At 41.0% G+C, this 22,878-nt stretch overlaps 1 protein-coding gene across 1 annotated transcript in view; it reads left to right on the top strand.

Moving 5' to 3' along the window:
- SCRN1 (secernin 1) overlaps window positions 1–3,681 on the top strand; it is a 63,669-nt gene extending 59,988 nt beyond the window's left edge. Inside the window, exon 8 of the mRNA XM_033930739.1 lies at window positions 1,895–3,681. The gene's annotated coding sequence lies outside the window, so the exon portion shown is untranslated. The remainder of the gene's footprint in view (window positions 1–1,894) is intronic.
- The last annotated feature ends 19,197 nt before the right edge of the window (window positions 3,682–22,878 follow it).

Here is a 22,878-nt window from a genome sequence, read left to right on the forward strand (position 1 = left end):
CAAGGTATTTCTTGGTAACTCAAAAAAATTCACAAATCTCAGGTTCAAAGATCTTAAACTTTTTTCAATCAGCTCTAACCTTGGATGTGAAAACAGTCTATCCTGAGCAAATGCATTAATCACAACATTTTCTACCCTTTTCCACTCTCCTGAACAATAATCCTGCTCTTTCCTCCTGATGAACTTTGCCCATTCCTATTTCTTTGAAATTCCAGCAAGTTCCTCTGTAGTTTGTCACTGAAGTATCCAGCTGCACTAGGGCTGACCAGATTGTATCCAGTATGACCACAGTTGGTTTAATCATCAGGGCAGAGATATTGCCTTTTGGCACCAAAGTACCCGAAGCCTGTATCAAACTACTTGACTCCAGGGTAGCAGATATAATCCTACACTTTGCCTCAGAATTGTAGATGAAACATCCCTGCTGAATCTACTCATTTCGTCACTGGAACCATCAAGAGAGGTCACCAAACCCAGTGGGTTATTCACCACATTTTGACCCAACACAAGCGAAGCTTCTCTGCCTAGGTTATTGGTACCCCAAGGAACTTCCTGCGTCACCTCTGTGCTGGAGCTTTGGGGGTGGGGGAGGGGATGGAGGGGTCACTCCTTTCATCTGGGCTCAACGAGCATTCTAGGAGATGGTGGAACAAGGCCTTCTCAACCAGCAGGCCCTGATCCGGAAAACTAAACTAAACCTTAGGTTTGTATACCGCGCCAGCTCGGCACGATTTACAGAGTTAGGATAGAAAGGAACTCCAATGAAGGGTTATGGGATAGGAACTAAGAGGGTATAGAGGGGCCAGGGTGCCAGAGAGGGGGAGGTGTTACATTTTTGAAAAGAGCCAAGTTTTCAGGTGTTTGCGGTAAAGTTGGAGGGAGCTTGAATTTCTGAGCGGGGATGTAAGATTGTTCCATAGTTCTGTGGTTCTAAAGGGGAGGGATGTTCCTAGTTTTCCTGCACGGGATATACCTTTTGTAGAGGGGAATGATAGTTTTAATTTTTGGGAGGATCTGGTGGAATTAGGGTTTGAGGAATTCCAAAAGAGTGGAATAACAGGAGGAAGGATGCTGTGTAGGATCTTGAAGGCTTAGCAGACACATTTAAAGAGGACCCTGGAGGGTACTGGAAGCCAGTGAAGCTTGGACAGGAGTGGTGAGACATGGTCGAATTTGCTTTTTGCGAAAATAAGCTTAGCCGCGGCAAACACAATCTGTGAAGAAACATAGGAAATAATCAAAAGCTATTTAATTTCAAAGAATTTAGGAGGCTGGTTAGGTAGCACCTAACTCTTCCCCTATGCTTCAGAGATATTTCACAGGAAAAAATGCTTTGAGCTTCTCCCAAACAGTTGATGCCTCGTAACAGACAGCAGCCATAGAAAGGTGGAGATTTCTGAAGTAATGCGGTGGCTAATATTCTACAGCTGTAGTTTTTTCTACAAAACTATTACAGTTGTAGAATACATAACCTGGTCTAGGCAAGTTTTGAAAATAATGAATATTATTTATTTGGAAGTCCATTTCTCTAAAATTACTGACCCAGCATTTCTAGTTTTTGAAACTGGAAGTGTCTTTGTTCCTGTGTACCAAATTCAGTGAATTTTTCTCCTTTTCTGGAGTAATGCTGCACCTGGGCATTTTTTAAAAAAATATATAATTCTTTCCATCTTTCTGCTTACTAGAAAGAATAACAGAAAGTACACGCCCAAAAACCTTAGGAGTTTGTTTACATTAAAGGGTGTGTGTATATGTGTGATATATGTATATATGTGTATGTATATTTGAAGATACCAGGTCTCTACCCCTCCCCAAGTAGAAACAGTGCAGTGCATCTGGTTGGAATTATTTTCAGTTCCTGAATCATGTATGATATGCTGTTGTCTCATTTCAGTGAGAACGGACACCATTAGCCTTTAAAGATGAAGATGAAATTGCTCTTCAAGCCTTGAAAGGATAGTCTCCGTTTGGCCAACTTTCCCGCCAGAAAACCCCCCCATAAAATATAAAAAGACTGAAGTTCTTCTTGACGATCTCATCTATAGATGTTTCAAGTGAATGAAATAGCTCTTATTTGTCCAGTTGTGTTCCTGTTGTGTATAGTGAAAGGAGACAGCCACAGACTGGTCATGTTAATGTGTGCATGCAGTCTCATCTGTAATATCAGGTGTTCAGTATGTGTGTTCTGAAAGCAGACATTAATTTAAAGAGGGAATAACTTATTTGGCTGTAATGAAATATTAGAAAGTATCGCCTGAAAAGTGAACTGGGTTGCCTCTTCAAGACCAGTGGTACTCGGACATTCCTGCAGAAGCCAGAAATAGGTTGGAGTTTCAGAATACTCCTATTGAATATATATGAGGTATTTGCATGCATACTTTACCTGTTGTATGCAAGTGTACTTAATTCATATTCATGGTGGGTATTCTGAAAGTATGACCTGTAAATGGCCCTCAAAGGCTGGAAGGGAATACAGTGTTTTAGACCAACTGTATGTCCTGGTTGAACAGTCCTGGCAATATTTGAGAAGTTCACTTGGTGTAGAATGGCCACTTTCACTGTGTATGTATTGGGATGGGTTAGGAAATTTCCTTTCTGGTGGGATTAATTTAATTCACTGCCTGATGAACAAAGACCTACAAAATTGTGATTGTACCTATTCATATCGAAGAAATGATGTATCATCCCCTGCCTAGTTGGTACTATTTCAATTAGATTTTTAGGGGTGTGCAGAAGAAACATTAGTATTTTTTTGTCTAATTTTCCTTTTTTGTTTACATGTCTAATACATTTTTTTTAAATTTTAGTTATTTCTTAAGCTCCCTTCTGGTCAGAAGAGAGTGTTTGAGGCAATGTGCAATGAAAAATATAACGGTGCACATAGAAAATGTGTATAAGTTATGTTTGTGCTTAAAAAAATTGAAACAAATGCATATCCTTGTCTGATATTTACCTCATTGATTTAATCCCACCTTTTGGAAAGTACCTGGATCATGGGCGGGGTTTTGGATGGCAATCAAAGATTGCAGTCATGTGGCCCATCTCAAGTTACATCTGGAAATTGTTGCATCTTAGTAAGTAGAAGTATTGACTGCTTAAATAATTAAAATATAATACCTAGCAATTTAATTGTGTTCTGTGCATATTTTATAGAAAGTATCTGATAACTGATTAATTATAAGAGCAAAGTAGATGCTCATGGCAGGAATAGTTGGAACCTGTAAGAGCAGTGGGTCTCAAACCTGACCTAGAGGCCACCAGCCATTCAGGTCAGTGAATATTCATAACAGAGATTTGCATGCACTGCCTCCAATATATGCAAATCTCTCTCATGAATATTCATTAAGGATGCCCTGAAAACCGGACTGGATGGGAGTCCCCCAGGACAGGTTTGAGAACCCAGTGTGTTAGAGGTATCATACTCTTAGGGTAAATCGATTTGACTGAAAATTGTATCTTGTACCCATCTAAAATTGTTTTGGTTTTGCCTGCAAAAAAATATGCAAATTCTAAGAATACTTTTCAGCTGTCAGATCTTTTGGGCAGTTATACCTATATACTTGAATATAAACTGATCCGAATATAAACCGAGGTGACCTGACCCCGACCCCCTCTTAAAAAAAAAAAGAGGAAGAAAAAAGGATGACTGGAATATATTGAACAACACTGAATATACCACAATGGACTGAGTCCTCTATATTATAAGACAAACGTGTCAACAGGACTCATGCGAATAATCGAGATCAAAGTATATCGAACTCTATACTCTTAAGCTCTCAGATGCCTGCACTGATCGATCAAAGTTTTTTTTTAATCAGTATAAGCAGGAATATGGTATCTTTCATCGAGCTAAGAGTTAAGCTAAGAATTTCTTAAAGTACTTAATGCTTTGTGCAAAAGACAAATCATAAAGTGTCGAATGTATCATGCAACTATAAAGCTAGAAGCCCAGCACTTATCTTATTGTTCACTGTCGGTGCTTCTGATGAATGAACGTAGCCTCTAATGGTTTGTAGCCCTACGGAACCCATTTCGCCTTCAGAACGGCTTCTTCAGGGGTTTAATTTAATTTTAGCTACAAATCAAAAAAATATAAGGAAAAACCAATATTAAACTTGTGAAACTCTACAACACACAATTATTCAAACATTACTCAGAGTTACTCACTGCAGCTAAGCTTCGGTTATAAAGCAAAATGGTGCTGGCATCTAACAAACACCACGCATGCTCTATTATACTCTACTACTCTGATGTCACTCTTAACTTAGCGCATGCGTATTAAACATCTTGATAAACTTACTTAAATTAAGCCTAATGAAAACTAATCAAGAAAACAATTTAATGCACTAAAACATTTTTCAAAAAAACGAACACCAATCCACTGTCGTGTTTAATCCCCTTGGTTTTAAGGTGCCAAGTTTAAAAATCCAACGGGATTCCCTCTGATGTAATCGTCGTCTGTCACCCCCTCTGATGTTCTGTGTTTCTTTATCAATACAAAAACATTTCAAGTCCAAAAATTTATGTTTCATCAATGTGCAGTGCTCTACTAAAGGAGCATTGGATTTTTCACATTTTAAACTTGATTTGTGTTCTGCCATTCTTGTCTTGAACGGTCTTGTGGACATTCCCACATACCATTTGTTGCATGGACAAGAAATCACTTAAATGATGTAGTCAGACGTACAAGTTAAAAAATGCTTGATTCTATATGTGTTCCCATCAGTGGGATTAACAAATTCTTTCTGGGATACTGTAATTCTGTAAATATTGCACATATCCCACATTTAAAAAAACCTTGTGGTAAAACTTGGATTTGTTTCTCAATATCACAAATGGTAGGAGATAAGATGTCTTTCAAATTCCTATCTCGTGAAAAAGCTATACGTAGTTGTGAATCATGAAAGATAGTTAGTTTGTATAATTTTCCGGTTTTCTCTCAAAATGTTAGCTATTTCGTTCCCTCGTGTTGAGTAATGAAGCACGCATGTAAAAGTGCCATCATCCTGGTCTTCTTCATTATGGACTTTTTTTGTAGTAACCAATCTCTTTGATAATATTTGGCACGTTTCAAAGCTTTTCTTAAAACATTTTGAGGATAACCACGTTGTTCTAATTTCTGTTTCAAAGATTTTGATCGTAATTTAAAACTCCTTTTGGTTGAACAGTTTCTTTTTAAGTGTAGGAACTGAGAAAAAGGAAGGTTCCTTCTGAGACTAACTGGATGACAACTACGATAGTCCAGAAACGTGTTTCTGTCTGTGGGTTTGATATGAATGTCAAACTCAAAGTGATCCTCTTGTTGGATAATTAATAAATCCAAATACACTAGCTGTGTGTTTGAAAAATTCATCGTGAAAGTTATATTTATGTTACAGCTGTTCAGCCAGACCAAAAAACTGTGTAGATCTTTTTCATTGCCCTTCCACAGTACTAATATGTCATCGATGTATCGGAACCAACTATGTAAACAAGTCCCGAAAGGTGAATGCTTAATCCAAGTTGATTCAAAATCTGCCATGTATAAGTTTGCAACTGAGGGGGCAAACACCGCCCCCATTGCTACTCCTTTCTTTTGTCTATAATAATTCTTATTGTAAAGAAAAAAAATTTCTTTCATAGATATCCTTGCTAGATTTCACAAAAAAGTAGTAGGAATAGCATGTGGTCTTTCTCTTTTCTCAAAAATTGTATTGATAATCTTCATCGCTTCTTCCTGGGGAATTGATGTCACATCGAAAGAAACTAATATAAACGGAAATAACTCACTGCGGATATCAGTTAATTTGACCATCACATCTCTGGAATCTTGTATATAAGAATCTGTTTTTAAAGCTTCATGTTTCAAGAACTCATCAATAAACATTATTGGTCTTCCCAGAGGATCTTCTAGACGTTTGTGTATTTTTGGCAAGACGTAGAACATTGATGTGATCGGTGCTTTTTCAAAAATCTATGCTCTCTCTGTGTTAACAAGCCCTCTGTCAAACCCTGATTGGTCAACTTCAAAGGGATTAAACACGACAGTGGATTGGTGTTCGTTGTTGTTTTTGTTTTTTTGGTTTTTTTTTGAAAAATGTAGTGCATTAAATCGTTTTCTTGATTAGTTTTCATTAGGTTTAATTTAAGTAAGTTTATCAAGATGTTTAATACGCATGCTCTAAGTTAAGAGTGACATCAGAGTAGTAGAGTATAATAGAGCATGCGTGGCGTTTGTTAGATGCCAGCGCCATTTTGCTTTATAACCGAAGCTTAGCTGCACAGTGAGTAACTCTGAGTAATGTTTGAATAATTGTATATTGGTTTTTCCTTATTTTTTTGATTTGTAGCTAAAATTAAATTAGACCCCTGAAGAAGCCGTTCTGAAGGCGAAACAGATCCTGTAGGGCTACAAACCATTAGAGGCTACGTACATTCAGCAGAAGCGCCGACAATGAACAATAAGATAAGTGCTGGGCTTCTAGCTTTATAGTTGCATGATACATTCGACACTTTATGATTTGTCTTTTCACAAAGCATTAAGCACTTTTTTAAGAAATTCTTAGCTTAACTCTTAGCTTGATGAAAGATACCATATTCCTGCTTATACTGATTAAAAAAAAACTTTGATTGATCAGTGCAGGCATCTGAGAGCTTAAGAGTATAGAGTTCGATATTAGAAAATGACACGGTGACAAAATTCATCACCGTTCCCGTCCCCGCAAATAACCGCGGTAAACCATCTTCATGCCATTCTTTAAGGAGAGAGGGAAGAATCGGAGTATGAATGGCTACAACCACTGACCCACAAGCTTTGCTTTAAAGAATGCTGGTGTAGAAGGACTGAGGCTGAAATAGACACTAAAAAATGACATGGGATTATTTCCCCTGCGGTTATCCGCGGGGACGGGAACGGTGATGAATTTTGTCACCGTGTCATTCTCTATTCGATATCTCAATTATTTGCATGAGTCCTGTTGACATGTTTGACTGGAATATAAACCAAGATTAGAAATTTAGGTAAGCTTAGTGAGCCAGTCTACAAAAATTTGGAAATATCCACTGCTTTTTTTCTAGGCTAAGCAGTATAAAATCTGGTGGTGGTTTTTTATTTTTTTTGGGGGGGGGGGAATCTTTTCAGATAATTATGACCTGGATTGGCCACTGCTGGAAACAGGATACTGGGCCTTCAGTCTGTCCCAGTATGGCAACTCTTATTTAAGAGAATAGGCAGCAAGATCTGATGTCACTTTCCATGTGAACTAGGAGTATAAAAAACAGACCTGAATTCTATAATTACAAACACTGATTTACATTGAGGGATGATCATCTAAGAATAAACAATTAATAGAATGTCAAATTCGGAAATGTGGGGATAGGAGTTCATTTAAGAAATTGCTGAAAATGCAATTATTTGTTGATGCATTTCTTTGAGCATTTGACCTATTGTAAGGATTTAATTTTTCTGCTTTTGTTTTTATCTGTTCTGACCTGTTTCAATATTTTATGTATGTAATTTTATTGTAAACCGTTTTGGAATAAAACGGTATGAAATTTTTTAAATAAATAAACATATTGTAAAAAAATCCATAAATACCTAATTGGATGGTAAACATAAGAATATAAGAACATAAGATTTGCTGCTGCTGGGTCAGACCAGTGGTCCATTATGCCCAGAAGTCTGCTCACGCGGCGGCCCTTAGGTCAAAGACCAGTGCCCTATTTGAGTCTAGCCTTACCTGCGTATGTTCTGGTCCAGCAGGAACTTATCTAACCTTTTCTTGAATCCCTGAAGGGACTTACCGTATATACTCGAATATAAACGGGGATTTTTGGGCCAAAAAATTGGCTCAAAAATGGTGGTCCTTATATTCGGGTCATCCCCCAGTGACCATCTGAAACCCTCCCGGACTTCCTGTAGGCCTGCCTTAGGCCGGATCAGGAGGGATCCCTCCCGTCTCCTGCCCCGGCCGACACTAATAATTATCACCCTCCCTCGCATACCTGTTCCCTGGTGGTCCAGCGTGTATCCCATGCTGAAATCTTCCCGAAGATTGTAAATGTAGTAGCCAGCAGCGCACCTAGGCTGGCACGCAGCAGTGAGCTTTTCGTGCTACTGGCCGGCCCTGCACTGCTCCTTGATAGGCTGCCACAAGTTCTCGTGGGATTTGCAGTTCTCGCAGCAGCCTATCAAGGAGCGATGCAGGGCTGGGTGGCAGCACGAAAAGCTCACTGCTGTGTGCTGGCCCGGGTGCGCTGCTGGCTACTACATTTACAATCTTCTGGAGAATTTCAGCGCAGGATACACACTGGACTACCAGGGAATAGGTACATGAAGGAGGGAGGATGGTAATTATTAGTGTCGGTGGGGGCAGGAGACTGGAGGGATCCCTCCTGTCCCAGCCTACCACTAGGTGGTTTAAGTTAAGGGGAAGGGCTAATCTGCTGGCTGGGTTAGAGGGCAGAGGGGAGTACGGGACAATCAAGCTATTGTGACATCACTGATGCGGTTGGCTCTTTTTAGGGGGAAGAGTGTACAGGGAAGGAAGGAGGGACAGTGTTCAGAGCCTAGCATGGAGGGGGGCTTGATTCACAGCCTGGTACGGAATGGGACTGAGTGCAGGGCAGGGAGGGAAGGGGCTGAGTGCAGAACCTGGCAGGGCAGGATACTTGAATATTAAGCCGCCCAACTTATATTCGAGTCAACCACTTTTCCACCTTTGGGGGGGAAATGGGGGGTCTCGACTTATATTCGGATCAACATATATTCGAGTATATACAGTACCACTTTGAGAGAAGCACCTAATCCAAAGTACCTATCTGAAAGTAGGTGTGGTTAGAGGATGGCCCGTGGGCATGTTTTTTTCATGTAGGTGCCTGTTTTGGACTTAAGTGCACTCATTTAGGCCAAGAAAACACTGGAATAAATAGGGTGTGCCTAAGGTTAGGACTTCTACCGATGCCTAAGCCCACTTTAGGCATCACTAAGCATGATTCTATAAAGTGTGCCTTTCTTTTATAGAATTACACTTAGCGTCACACTACTTGTTACTTCTTTAGTCAGCAGGAGATTGTCATCTTGGTTGGCCAGTGAGTCTGCAACCCATGTGTCTGCAAGCTTGTTGCTTTTAGTGGCTGTTTGATCTGTAAAGATGCTTTATGTGTGGTAGAAGTGACAAAAGAATTTGCTGGGGTTTCTTTTCTGCCAGCATCACCAATATGCTACTAGCATCTGCAGAAAGCTCTTTTCAAAGCAAAATAGCTCTAAACATGTTTGAGGGGCACTTAATCAGAACAATAACAGAAACACTATATTTTGATTTGTGCGGTGGGGGGGGGGAATCACCTTTGAGCTTGTGGATTATATAGGGTCATTTAATTATTTTGTTATTTTGGAGGGTGTAATGTGAGATTGCTTGAGAGAATGGCTCTCTTTGGCTTCCGCACCTGGTGTCATGATTGTTGCGGTTTCCCAGGTCTTGTCACATCTGGGTAGATAGAACCAACATTTCAGTCATCATGCTGTGAGGTCTACATTTTGTCTTTTATATATATATATATATATATATAGTGGGTCCGCAAACCTGATTGGCTGGGGCTCGAGGTTATTGAGGCAGGAAAGTCTGTTGGTCAAAAATTTGAAAGCAGTTTCCCCCATAAAGCTGGACTATGTACTCTTAGGCTTCTGCAGCTGGTACCATGATCGTTGCATCTAGATAGGTAGAACAAACATTTCAGCCATTACGCTTTGGCTTTCTTCGTCAATATTTGAATTTGTGACCGGTGGACTCTCCTGTCTCAATCACCTCAAGCCCTAGCCAATCAGGTTTGAGGACCCACTATATAATGACAAACTGCAGACCTTACAGCATACCATGCAGAAAGCCATGGCATGATTACTGAAATTTCTGTTCTACTTACCCAGATGCAGTGAGACTTGAAAAACTGCAACAATCCTGCAGGAGAGAAGTTAATCAACACCCTAAGGAGGAAAGATAAAATAACCATTTTTAACTGCTATGAACCTAAGAACTGCCATCTCCGGATCAGACCCATGGTCCATTGAGACTGGCGATCCGCACACGCGGAAGCCCAGTCAGGTGAACACCTGATGTAGTTTTAGACACCCATATCCCTCTATGCCTCTCGTAAGGAGATGTGCATCTAATTTGCTTTTGAATCCTAGAACGGTGGATTCCGTAATAACCTTCTCTGGGAGAGCAATCCAGGTCTCCACCACTCGCTGCGTGAAGCAGAACTTCCTATTTGTCCTGGATTTGTCCCCCCTTAGCTTCAGTCCATGTCCTCTTGTCCGTGTCACGTTGGACAATGTAAATAATTTATTTTCCTGCCCTATTTTGTCGATGCCTTTCAGGATTTTGAAAGTCTCAATCATGTCCCCTCGCAGTCTCCTCTTCTCAAGGGAGAACAGTCCCAGTTTCTTGAGTTGTTCCTCGTATTTCAAGTTCTCCATACCATTTATTAGCTTCGTTGCTCGTCTCTGCACCCTCTCCAGCATTTTTATATCCTTCTTTAGGTTGGGAGACCAATGTTGGACACAGTATTCCAAGTGTGGTCTGACCATTGCTCTATAAAGCGGCATTATAACTTTCTCCGATCTACTTGTGATTCCTTTCTTTATCATGCATAACATTCTATTTGCTTTCTTTGCTGCTGCCGTGCATTGTGCAGACGGTTTCAGGGTCCTATCTATCAGTACACCCAGGTCCTTTTCTTGTTCGCTCTTACCCAGAGTTGCACCTGACATTCTATATTCGTATTCCTTGTTCTTACTGCCTAAATGCATTACTTTGCACTTTTCCACATTATGTTGTCAGTCCCACATGTCAAAGGACACTTGGTTCTATGTAATAACTTTTATCCCAGGACAAGCAGGCAGCATATTCTTAACGCATGGGTGACGTGACCGACGGAGCCCCGGTATGGACACTTTTAACTAGAAAGTTCTAGTTGGCCGCACCGCGCATGCGCGAGTGCCTTCCCGCCCGACGGAGGAGTGCGTGGTCCCCAGTTTCTTCGTTTCCGCGTAGCGAAGAAGACGCATGTGTTTTCAACGGCCGTTGAAAAACTAGTTTCTGCCTTCCCGCTCGCGTAAATTTTCGTTTTTCTTCTATTTTTTCCCTTCGGACCCCTCCTCTGTCAGGAGGGGCCTGGGCCACGGCCCACAGTCTCTTCCTCAAGGCTGTCTATATCCAGGGCGAACAGAACTCCCTGGCTGACAATCTCAGCCGCATCCTTCAACCTCACGAGTGGACTCTGGATCTTCCCACACTCCGTTCCATCTTCGCTCAGTGGGGCACTCCTCAGGTGGACCTATTTCCAGCTCCTCACAATCATCAGCTGCCCCAGTTCTGCTCCAGACTCTTCTCTCCTCATCGTCTGGCCCCGGATGCATTCCTGCTCAACTGGACGGATCGGTTCCTCTATGCCTTTCCTCCACTGCCTCTGATGTTGCGGATGTTATTCAAACTCCACAGGGACAGAGCCACCATGATTCTCATCGCCCCTCGGTGGCCTCGCCAACACTGGTTCTCCCTCCTGCTTCAGCTCAGCTCCAGGGAGCCCATTCCTCTTCCTGTGTTTCCTACTCTATTTACACAGCAGCATCAGTCTCTACTACATCCCAATCTGTCCTCGCTCCACCTGACAGCTTGGTTTCTCTCGGGCTGACCTCTCTAGACAATCTGTCTCAGCCTGTCCGTCGTATTTTAAATGCCTCCAGGAAACCGGCCACCCTCCAATGTTACCATCAGAAGTGAACCCGGTTCTCCTCTTGGTGTCTACTACATCACCACGATCCCACCTCATTGGCGGTGGAAACTGTACTGGACTATTTGCTCTCTCTGTCCGACGCTGGCCTCAAGTCTACCTCAATCAGAGTCCACCTCAGTGCCATCACTGCGTTTCATGAGCCTATCCTCGGAAAACCTCTCACGGCTCATCCCCTGGTTTCCCGGTTCATGAGAGGCCTCTTCAATGTCAAACCACCTCTGAAGCCTCCTCCAGTCGTCTGGGACCTGAATGTAGTTTTGTCCGCCCTCATGAAACCTCCTTTTGAGCCTCTTGCCACAACTTCGCTCAAATTTCTTACGTGGAAGGTGCTTTTCCTCATTGCCATCACCTCTGCCAGGAGGGTTAGTGAACTGCATGCACTGGTTGCCGACCCACCTTTCACTGTTTTTCACCATGACAAGGTGGTTCTGCGTACCCATCCTAAATTCCTTCCCAAGGTGGTCTCGGACTTCCACCTCAACCAGTCCATTGTGTTGCCTGTCTTTTTCCTTAAGCCCCATTCTCACCCTGGGGATTAGGCGTTGCACGCGCTGGACTGTAAGCGTGCCCTTGCATACTACCTTGACCGTACCAGGGCTCACCGCTCGTCTCCTCAGCTCTTTCTGTCCTTCGTCCTGTCTCTAAACGGACGCTTTCCAACTAGCTTGCTGCCCGCATTGCGTTCTTTTATGCTCGGGCCGGTCTCTCACTGGAAGGTGCTGTCACGGCCCACAGGGTCAGAGCTATGGCTGCTTCTGTGGCTTTCCTCCGTTCCACGCCCATCGAGGAAATCTGCAAGGCTGCCACTTGGTCCTCAGTTCACACGTTCACTACTCACTACTGTCTGGATACCTTCTCCAGACGGGATGGACACTTCGGCTAATCTGTGTTACATAATTTATTTTCCTAATGGCCAACCATCCCTCCTCCCTCTCTGTTCGCTTAGAGGTCACCCATGCGTTAAGAATATGCTGCCTGCTTGTCCTGGGATAAAGCACAGTTACTTACCGTAACAGGTGTTATCCAGGGACAGCAGGCAGATATTCTTACGTCCCACCCACCTCCCCGGGTTGGCTTCTTAGCTGGCTTACCTTAACTGGGGACCACGCACTCCTCCGTCGGGCGGGAAGGCATTTGCGCATGCGCGGTGCGGCCAACTAGAACTTTCTAGTTAAAAGTGTCCGTACCGGGGCTCCGTCGGTGACGTCACCCATGCGTTAAGAATATCTGCCTGCTGTCCCTGGATAACACCTGTTACGGTAAGTAACTGTGCTTTTCTTGCTAAAGTAGCAGCACTGGCAGTAGCTGTATACATTACTCTAACCTTAAGAGGTCTATAGTCTAAAGATTTATGAATTATGAAGTTGACTTTTACCTGCATAAGTCATTCCTTTAAATATTTACCCCTTTCATCCAGGTAACTGTCCATATAAATATTGTGTACAGCCAAAGTTAGCCGGACAAAAAGCGAACGGAGCAGAAAAATGATGGGAGCAGTTTGGATGGCCATATTAAGTGTAATCCAGCTGGGTAGCAGTCTGTGCAAATTTCAAGCCTAAAATTGCCTGAATCAAATTACTTGAATATGTAAATTTTGCCCTCTACACAAGTACTCTGTATGATCAGAGTTGTGGAGCATAAGAGGAGAGGTCTAATTGGAGCAGGTGGAGGCCAGGAATTATTGGGAGAAGGACATCTCCTGATATCATTGGGGTGACCCAACCCAGGAAATCTTGATAAGCTGTGTCTATTCAGTGCCCTTTGGAGCCACAGCAGTGACTGAGCCTGAATAATCTGCTAGAATCTGTCATAGCTGTCTTTTCAGCTGTGACACTGAGCAAGCAGAAAATGAAAAGTAAAAGTATCCCAGTAGCTGTCTCTACTACTCAGGGCCTGAAGGATAAACATATACAGATAGTCAAGTGACCCTATGCTTTCAACTACTCAAGTGTTGTCCCCTTTCCTTCTGCTGCTTCTCTTAGTCCTGAGAGTTCCCTTACCCCAGGGGTGGGCAACTCCAGTCCTTGAGGGCTGGAATCCAGCAAAATGTGTCCCTATCTGCAAAGAATTGAATGCAAATCACCAAAGGAAGAAGCCTCAAGACGCAGCTGGTAAAGATGCATCTACTGCTTCATTTGTACTACTAATTAATATTGTGTACCTGAATGGCCGTAATTTGTGTGTAGCAACGTTTGTGCTCTGTACTGTCATGGCATGATTGATTTCACTGTTGTGGTGTAGTTACTAACAGGAACAGCTGCTATTGGAAAGAAGCTGATAATGCATTTGTGCTTCCTGACACATGATTTCTCAGGAACCATTTAAATTTTGTTACTGTGGCATGGGGAAAAAAGACAGCTGCTAATAAAAACTAAATCCCTGTTGCACGTGTGTTCATAGGTTGTATTATTTTTATTTGGCTTTCCTGGCTCATTCTGAAATGGTTGATAGTGAGTAAAATCAGTGGCTTGGTTTATTTTCTATTAGCAGATTACCATATACCAAAATAGGTTTGTTTTTGTGTTGTTTTGTGTTGTTTGTTTGTTTGTTTGTTTTTGGGGGGGGGGGAAGCCCATAAAACTTTTGCAGTAAAATTACTCATTTTTTTAAGAATTATAATCAGAAGTCTCATTTTCCAGTGTAATGCTTGCATAATAGTATCTGTAAACCCTCTTTTTATAGTACATACAGAGTGCAATATTTAACTTAGCTGAGTGGCCTGACTCACAAACAGTCCCCCAAATCTACTTAATCTGTTTACCAGGCAGCAAAGGACTACAGTGAAAAGTGTACACATGACAGTATGTTATAATGGCCTTTGTCCTCGTTCCTCCATTTGCATCTGAAGGGGGGGGGGGGGAGGTAGGAGGAGGTGGTGGTGACCTGCTTGAAACTAAACTAAACTAAACCTTACGTTTATATACTGTATCATCTCCACGGATGTGGAGCTCGGCACGGTTTACAAGAACTTAAAATATAGGAAGAGAAGGAAAAAAAGGTTTACATGAACTTATATATAGAAGAGAAGAGTAAGGGGGGATAGAATTACATTTTAGTGAAAAGCCAGGTTTTCAGTTGCTTGCGGAATAATTGGAGGGAGCCCAGGTTCCGCAGCAGGTTAGTAAGGTCGTTCCAAAGACCTGTGATTCTGAAGAGAAGGGATTTTCCCAGTTTGCCTGCATAGCGAATACCGTGTAGAGAGGGGAAGGATAGTTGTGGTAGAAATGTATCTCAGGATATGTATGAGTGATTATGTGGTAGGAAAGGGATGCAGGTAGTGACCAGTGGTAGAGAATAACATGGTGACTGTTTCCTGCAGCAAACCTGCATGAACAATAAAAAAATTTGGCCCGTTTGCTGTGGGTTTTGGGAACAAGTATTTTCACTGCCCTTCGGGAGCGGTAAAGGGCCTTGTTCCTGCAGTAAAGTAAGATTGCCGTGAGTTGCCTCCCTCCCCTTCCGATTGTGGGTCCAACAACCCTCCTCTCCCGATTGCGAGTCCTGCAACCCCAGCAAAACAACAACAACAAAACCCTGCAACTCCCCTACTGGGTCAACTCCTTTGTGCCTCAGATTAGGGGTGTGTCTACTGCTGAGCTGTGCTGGAGGGAGCTTAGGGTAGTCTTCAGCTGGTGGGGCTTGGGGATCCCTGCCTTCTGTAAGGATGCACCACTGCTGGGTGAGTCTGAACCCATTTGTGACTATGCTACTGCTGGTGAAGAGAAAGGAATGTCAAGTGTTTTTCTTTATGAGGAGTGAATATATGTAAGGGAAAAAAACCCACACAGTCAGATCTGGGCAAATTATAGCTTTTGTTGTTGGGTGCTTTTGACGTGTGCTCATGTCCTGGAAGATGGTCTAGCTTTTACTGCTTCATAAAATCCAGCCAAGATAATAACTCAGCAATGCTAAACGTGACCATTTATTTTTTTCCTCAAAATAGGCCAGGACCCCCCCTCCCCCTGGAGCCCATTAAATATAGTGCAAAATATAGACACGGATATAAATTCTCAAAACTGATGCATTTTGATCATTAAATTGAAAATAAAATCGTTTTTCCTACCTTTGTTGTCTGGTGATTTCATGAGTCTCTGGTTGTACTTCCTTCTGACTGTGCATCCTTTCTTTCATTTTTCTGTCTTTTTTTTTTCTCTCTCCCTGCCCCCCTTGTCTTTCTTTCTCTCTCCGGCTCCCCCTTTCTTTGTCTTTCTCTTTCCTGCCCCCCTTTCTGTCTTTCTTTCTCCTGCCCCCCCCTAAGTGCCGCCTATTTCTCCAAGCCACTGCCGCATTAGCAGATCATCTTCATGCAGCGACTGCACAAGTCTCCCCCCACCCCGACATCAATTCTGACGGTGGAGAGGAAGTTCTTGACCAGATGCTGCGGTAGCTTGGAGAAATAGGCAGTGGTGGCTTGTGTTTAGCTCGCCTCTCCCGCCCCTTCCGAAATTGGGACATCTCGGTATCTCGAACTGTGTGTGGGGACAACGGGACAGGTGAGCTTAAAAAGGGACGGTCCCATTCAAAATGGGACGTATGGTCAAATTAGCTATGCTCCTTAAGATGATTTGCTGAATGTTGTAGTTGGGGGGGAAAATGGATGGACATTTTTATTTCTCTTTCCTTTCCATTGACTTTCCTAACCGGTACCATCTCCAGCATCTAGAGGGGATAATTTTCTATCAGTGTATGAAGCTGTCTTATTTAAGACTGTCAGTATCTTGCGAACAGCTCACATTTGATCTCATTTACTAAATTGTACAAGTGTGTGGTAATTTGTTAACATGTATGAACTTAGTATGGGCCCTGTCTTATCCAGAGAAATCTGTTTATGACTCTTGCACCTTTTAATAGCTCATTTCAGCATGAGGGAGGAGGCTTACACATACTGAAATCAGGCCTACAATATATAGTGAAGTATTCATAGTGAGAGTTATTCAAAAGAAGAAGGGGTGGAAGAGCAAGCAGGTGAAATTTGTTGTTTTTTGTTTATCCCAAGATGTGTGAAGCTGCTGCCTGTGTTTTTATATAAACATCAAATCTGATTTCTCTATCATTCTGCCAGAAGTGGTTCTAAGCTCAAACATTACACATAGGCCAAAGTCCACTGGAGCAGCAGCAGCCAATCAGAAAGTCATGCTTAACTGGAAGGTGATCAAGAATCCAAACCTCAAAGCTAAAGCATAAAATCAAGAGTTTGTTTTATTCCATAATACTGGTCCTTACAGCATTTCCCCATTTTATGTCCACAGCCAAAATGCTTAATATAGAGGATGCAAGATGGCTTATAAAGTAATACTACAAGGTGGAGAACATAATTTATAGAGTGCATAAAACTAAACTTCAATCTTGCAACATTCACTTATACTTGTACAGTTACTTTTCACATTTTTTTTTTTGTTACTTACATTTGATACCTTGCATGTAAGGAGACATACAGCTGTTGTGAAGGTTATATGAAGTATTTCTAGGCACATTAAACAAAACCTTCTCTAAATCTCAAGCCTGGCCTTGGGATATACTCCAAACACAAAAGCAAAAATTCCACGACCAAAATATCAAATATATAACAGAAGTGGAATAAAAAAGATTAATTTATTAATTCGTCAATTCAGTTGTACTGAATGATAGTTAATGAAAGAAGGCAAACCTCAGACCGTACTACTGTGTCTCATAACAGCCTATGGCTATTTTGCAAATGCAATATAATGGTTTCAATCATTGGTCCGCCTCCTTCCTTTAGATATAAATACAATAATTTGTTAAGTGTGACAATTAATATAATACTATGAAAAAAAATTTAGAAGTAGTTTTTATAAATTATTTAATATGATTGTCAAAAAATAAAAAAATAATGAAATTAATGGCTAAAGCATCTGTGCAAAATAACAATTGTCACATAAAACTGAATTCATAGAAAGTTCATAGGAAAACCACTTATCCTAGTGGCCACAATAACTGACTGACGGATCCGTTTCATTGGTACTTCTTCAGAGAATCAGTTGAAAATAGCCATGATACTGACTAACCCATGAAAGTGGCTTTCCAGAGAGCAAAAATGGCCTGCATCAGACCTGAATAATAGCACTCATTCAGGTCTGATACAGGCCATTTTTGCTCTCTGGAAAGCCACTTTCATGGGTTAGTCAGTATCATGGCTATTTTCAACTGATTCTCTGAAGAAGTACCAACAAAACGGATCCGTCAGTCAGTTATTGTGGCCCCTAAGATAAGTGGTTTTCCTATGAACTTTCTATGAATTCAGTTTATGTGACTAAATTGTTATTTTGCACAGAATTGCCATTTTGCACAGATGCTTTAGCCATTAATTTCATTATTTTTTCATTTTTTGACAATCATATTAAATAATTAATAAAAACTACTTCAAAATTTTTTTCATAGTATTATTATTAATTGTCACACTTAACAAATTATTGTATTTATATCTAAAGGAAGGAGGCGGACCAATGATTGAAACCGTTATATTGCATTTGCGAAATAGCCATAGTCTGTTATGAGACACAGCAGTACGGTCTGAGGTTTGCCTTCTTTCATTAACTATCATTCAGTACAACTGAATTGACGAATTAATAAATTAATCTTTTTTATTCCACTTTTGTTATATACTTGGGATATACTCAGCAACTCAGGTTTTAAGAATACCCCCAATCTCTCTGCATATGGAAGATTTGCATATAATGGAGGTAGTATGTTTCTAAATAGAAGCCCCCATACTAAATATTGAAGGCTGTATGTAACCTTATAACAAACTATAAATAGATATTCAAATTTAGCTTTTCATTTGCTCACAGAAAATTTTTTACAGGGCATCGTGCAGTAATTAACTGTTACAAGTGGCGCATGGCATATTGTTAAAAGGCTTCAAGTAGCTCAAAGACTGATGGTAAAATAACTTTAAGTGCAAAAATAATTCAAACAGCTGGAATAACAGGTGCCCCTTGGCTTCGATCTGAGCTGTGTTTTGCAAACACTACTTCAGGAAGCTGACTATTATTATTTTTTGCTTATAAGTTACATGGAAGCTGGAATAACAGGTGACCCCTGGCTTTGATATGAGCTGTTTTGCAAATGCTACTTCAGGAAGCTGAATATTTTTATTTTTTTTTGCTTATAAGTTACATGGTGCGTCCCTTGACTCTGACACCTCTGGTTTTGAACAATTAATGGAAATGGAGGTGTAGGACATACAAATGTATCTCATACATATTCATTGTGGGTATTAACCAGGCAGGACACACTTAGCCAAAGGATGGGGTTGAAAATGCTGCTTGGCCCTCTCCTGGAGGCACACCTGGCTAGTGTGAGTTTCAGGCTAGCCACGTTGCATAGGCATAACATTGTGGTTATTCTGAAACTCAGGCTTTGCTACACCAGGACTGGCATGAGAAACATTGTTTTGGGCTTTCAGCTGAATTGGAATCAACTTCTACTAAATGCAGTGCCCTGAACCTTTATTCTTGGGTTTTCCTTTAATTTAATTTAGATCAAGGCTTCCCAAATGGGCTCACATTTGCATTTGGGGTCCTCTCCTGCGTGGGCTGTCCATAGAAACAGTAACTTGGGCCTCTGGGCTTGCCTCCTTTCTGTGGCCAAAATAATGGAGTTACTGCCACAGAAAGTATATGAGTGCGTATCAAAAATCATCTTTGCACTAGAGCTGGCCACTGCTTTTCAGAGTGTAACAAATGTGCTCTGTCTGGCATGTAAGTGCCATGTTTGTGAGGTGACCAAGGCATGCTCTCCCTCTCTGCACTACCAGGGAGTTGTCAGTGCTGCCACTCCATCCATCCCAGCTTCCACTGATCCAGGGGCGACAGCAGTGGCAGATCTGATTTTGATCCCTGAACCTAGCTAGGGCCAGCCTTCTTTCCTTGGAAACCTTAACTACCTGCTGTTGGAAAGGAAAAATAGCTTCACTTTTTTTTTTTTCTTGAAGACTCCCAAATGCATTTGAAATGAAGCATATCTATTATATAAAAGCAGTTTTGAGCCTTTTGCAATCCTGAATTCACATATACATATGTCAGATATGCAATATTATAGCCTGTAATGCACATATGAAGAATTACACTGTCACAGTTGGCAATAGTGCATTTTAATTCAATGACAGATAACAGCCTTCCCACATATGTGCTTTATGTGGTCATGTTTACTACCATCACATGAAAGACAGCAAACAACTTCATCTGCACACAGTTCAACCACTTCTAGATCGCTAAAGTGGTTCTTTCGGTCTGCTGAGCCAGTAAGTTGTTGGGTTTTTTTTTTTGGGTTTTTTTTAATCTTTATTCATTTTTAAACTTATAATAAGTGTGATAACATATCCATACAAATAACCATAAGTAAGTTTTATATTATTGCTGGCTCAGTCTGTGAGGTCGTCGACTGCCTCTTCTGGATGATAGCAAAGAGCAGGATCGTAGGAAAGAGTGTGTGCACGGTGGTGGGTACTGAATGATGGTACCTGTCTTTTATGTATGTTCAACCTGTAACCTGTCCTGAGCTCTTTGGGGGGACAATGGGTTAAAAAAATGAATTAAATAAATAAACTGTACACTGGCAGCCAGCCAGCCCTTTACATCTGACATATTAGATATGCTCATAATGTGAACAAAGCAAGGAAGCCAGCTACATAATTTACAAATGTCTCACTGGGGCACTTGCTCAATTATGGTGCAATTAGCTGGTGTGAAAATAAAAGCTTATACAGTGAGCTGTATTCAGACCGGAGTCAGATTATAACGCTAATATATAAATAAAAAATAAATGTTATTAAAGCCTTTGTTTCCTTCTTTTTATAAAATGTGTACAAATTTCAGGAAAAACTAATGCTCAACATGCCCCTCTCTGGGTCAGTCACTTAATACTCCACCGGGCCAGACAGGGAAAATGCTTGAAGTACCTGTATGCAACTCATTTTGAGTGTGGTGAAACTACAAAAAAGAGATATACAAGTCCTAATCCCTTCCCTGCAACCCCATATTAAATGTTGGTATTTAGTAATCATTATATAATTCCACTGGAGTTCCGTTCCTTCCCTAACCATGTAAACCGTGTCGAGCTCCATCTGCGGAGATGATGCGGTATATAAACCCAAGATTTAGATTAGATTAGATTAGATTTTATTGTAGTTGCAGAAGGTGGGGGCTGTACTTGTGCCTCTAGACAAGGGTAGATTCTCTTCAGTCCACTTGTAGGCTTCAAGTTTAGGTCCTGGCTCCCCTTCTACAGAAGCCTCAAGACTGTATACACTACAACCCTTTCCTACATTTATGCCCTGTTAAGAATGTAAAATAAGCTAAGCTGAGGCCATTAACCTCTAACCATGGCTGTTCTACATCACTAGCATGCAGCAGGTCCATTCATTTAGAGCAGGGGTGTCAAAGTCTCTCCTCGAGGGCCACAATCCAGTTGGATTTTCAGGATTTCCCCAATGAATATGCATGAGATCTATTAGCATACAATGAAAGCAGTGCATGCAAATAGATCTCATGCATATTCATTGGGGAAATCCTGAAAACCCAACTGGATTGCAGCCCGCAAGGAGAGACTTTGACACTCCTGATTTAGAGTATAAGGCAGGGGTGTCAAAGTCCCTCCTCGAGGGCCGTAATCCAGTCGGGTTTTCAGGATTTCCCCAATGAATATGCATTGAAAGCAGTGCATGCACATAGATCTCATGCATATTCATTGGGGAAATCCTGAAAACCCGACTGGATTCCGGCCCTCGAGGACCGACTTTGACACCTGTGGTATAAGGGATAAGCTATGGCTCTATATATTATACCTTTGGCTAATAATGTCAGGCAACCTTTATCAATGATGTCTAAATCTTATGCTGTAGTTTTTGATTCACAGAGATGCATACAGCAGTGCTTTTTAACACTCCTCAGGGTACACAGACAGGCAGGATTCAGGATTATAAGAACTGTTTACTACTAAGAAAGCTTCTATACTGCCACTAATGACTGGGATGTCAATTTAGAGTGGTTTACATGAACTTCTGTTAAGGTGTTACAATACAGAACAAATTTGCATGCAAATATATATTTTTTCATACTGAGACAGACTGATGGTCCATCTAGCCCAGTGGTCTCAAACACACGGCCTGGGGGCCACATGCGGCCCGCCAGGTACTATTTTGAGGCCCTCAGTATGTTTATCATAATCACAAAAGTAAAATAAAACAGTTTCTTGATCATATGTCTCTTTAGCTATAAATGACAATATTATTATTGGAGACTTGGCCAAAAGGAAAGATTTATAAACTATGAAGAGTTTTACCTCATGCAAAATTGTCATTTCTTTAATAAGACATTAACTATTTTTTCTCTGGCCCTCCAAGTACCTACAAATCCAAAATGTGGCCCTTCAGAGGGTTTGAGTTTGAGACCACTGATCTAGCCCAATATCTTATTTTTAGCAGTGGCTAAGTGAGGTCACAAGTATCTGGCAAGATGCCACGACAGTAAAACAGATTTTATGCTGCTTATCCTAGAAATGAGCAGTGGATTTTCCCAAGTCCATCTTAATAATGGCTTATGGACTTTTCTTTTAGAAAATTATCCAAACCTTTTTTAAATTCTGCTAAACTAACTGCATTCAGAATAGTCTCTGGCAATGAATTCCAGAATTTAATTACAATTTGAGTGAAATGGTGTGGTGGCCATGTTAGTCCACTTTTCAAGCTAATATATAGAAATCAAAAAACAAAGGAAATAAGATAATACAAATACCTTTTTTATTGGACTAACTCAATGTATTTTATGATGAGCTTTTGAAGGTAACCCTTTAGATCATAAATAAGCAAATGTTGACAATGACAGTATATCTAAGGAAAACATGAAAGCATTTCAGTACTAGTTTCTCAGGAAAAGTTAGTTCAATAAAAAGGTATTACCTTATTTCCTTTGGTTTTTGGTATATTTATATATATTTTCTTCAGTTTGTTTTAAATCTACTACTTAGCTTCATTGCATGCTCCTAGCTTTAGGTTTTTTTTGGAAAGAGTAAACAAGTGATTCATGTTTCCCCCATTCTACTCCACTCTGTATTTTATATACCTCTATCATAATCGTCCCTCAGCTA

This window comes from Geotrypetes seraphini, chromosome 2 (genome assembly GCF_902459505.1).
Source record: "Geotrypetes seraphini chromosome 2, aGeoSer1.1, whole genome shotgun sequence".
NCBI lineage: Eukaryota > Metazoa > Chordata > Amphibia > Gymnophiona > Dermophiidae > Geotrypetes > Geotrypetes seraphini.